The following is a 1,792-nucleotide window of genomic DNA, read 5'->3' on the forward strand; positions in this document are numbered from 1 at the left end:
TAGCACAATTAATTATTAAGGGGAGAAAAAGAAGCAGAGAATTATTTGCACAAGAGCCAGCAGAAGTTGTCCTTCCATATTTTAAATTCCAGATTGAAGAATTAATGCAGGGACTTACTGATTTTCAGGTTGCTATGATTGGGTATACAGGCAATCTTGGCTTTAATATACCTAAGGACCCTATATTACAATTTGGCAAATTAAATTCTTTTATTTTTCCCACAAAAACAAAAAGTAAGCCTTTGGAGGATGCCTTTTTAGCATTTACTGATGGGTCCTCTAATGGCATGGCTTCTGTAATCATTTATGAAAACCCATCTAAACCTAAAATTATTTCTTTTCAAACTGAGGAAACTTCAGCCCAGAGAGCTGAACTTGTCGCCGTTATCAGATTGTTTCAAGAAACTCCAGAGAGGTTTAATTTATTTTCAGACTCTAAATATGTGGTTGGACTCTTTACAGCCATTGAAACTGCAACAGTTCCTCTCTATAAAACAGGAATTTCAGGTTTACTGTTGCAATTACAGGTTAAAGTACAACAACACCAGGAAACTTTTTACATAGGACACATCAGAGCTCATTCTAAGCTGCCTGGCCCCCTCTCTGAGGGAAATGCTTTAGCTGACTTTCACACTAAAGTTGCTTGTTTAGCTATGGATCCTGTGCATGAAGCCCAAGAGTCTCATAAGATTCATCATCAGGGCTCAAGGGCTCTGAGGCTACAGTATAAGATCACTCGAGAACAGACTGGACAAATAGTTAAGAACTGTTCGTCTTGCCCACCTATGAATTCAGGGGTCCCACATGTGGGCATTAATCCTAGAGGCTTAAAACCTAATGCTTTATGGCAAATGGATGACTCATGTTAATTTCTTTGGAAAATTGTCCTTAGTTCATGTCACTGTGGATACCTATTCTCATACACTTTTCGCATCTGCTCGAACTGGAGAAGCTTTTAAGGAAGTTCAACAACATTTATCTCAATGCTTCTCCATATTAGGATTGCCTTTCAAAATTAAGACTGATAATGGGTCAGCATATACATCAAAGAGTTTCAAAGATCTCTGTAAACAGTTTCATATTCAACATTCAACAGGAATTCCTTATAATCCCCAGGGTCAAGCTATTATTGAGAGAACTAATCAAATTTTAAAAAATCAAACACTAAGACTTCAAAATTCAGATTTTAAATAGGCTTCACCTCATCAAATTCTGGCTCACTGTATGTTTGTGTTAAATCACCTGACTCCAGACAATTCCGGGGAAACCCCGATGCTTAAGCATTGGCAGAGTAAACTAACTACAAAGCCTCTGGTAAAATGGAAAGATGTACTCTCAGGGGCCTGGAAAGGCCCTGATGTTTTACTAACTGTGGGTCAAGGTTTTGCTTGTGTTTTCCCACAGAACAGTGATTCCCCTATTTGGGTGCCAGATCGGCTAATTCGCCATGTCTCCACACCTCCGTCAGATCCGCCAACAGATGGCCTCAAGATCAATGGACCGCAGTCAACTTAATCAGAAGATAAGAAGACTCCCCTTTCTACTTGGGGGCAAATTAAAAAGCTTACTGTGTCTACTGTTGCTTTAATTTAAAAAGCATATACAACCTCTTTTATTAATAATATGTCTAAATATGTAACATTAGCTTTAACTACTCAAGAAATTATTAACCATCTTATATTATGATTCCTGTCAATATTAACGTTCCTAGTATGACAATCATGGTATCAAAGATTCGCAACTCTTAAATGGAAAATTGTCTCCTCCCGCCTTTGGGACCTATTGTGGGTTT

At 38.1% G+C, this 1,792-nt stretch overlaps 1 long non-coding RNA gene across 1 annotated transcript in view; it reads left to right on the forward strand.

The window, feature by feature from the left end:
• Positions 1-1,566, forward strand: part of LOC115293762 — a 9,535-nt gene extending 7,969 nt beyond the window's left edge. Inside the window, exon 3 of the long non-coding RNA XR_003909596.1 lies at positions 1,405-1,566. This is a non-coding gene — a long non-coding RNA (uncharacterized LOC115293762). The remainder of the gene's footprint in view (positions 1-1,404) is intronic.
• The last annotated feature ends 226 nt before the right edge of the window (positions 1,567-1,792 follow it).

This window comes from Suricata suricatta, chromosome 1, assembly GCF_006229205.1.
Source record: "Suricata suricatta isolate VVHF042 chromosome 1, meerkat_22Aug2017_6uvM2_HiC, whole genome shotgun sequence".
NCBI classification, from domain to species: domain Eukaryota; kingdom Metazoa; phylum Chordata; class Mammalia; order Carnivora; family Herpestidae; genus Suricata; species Suricata suricatta.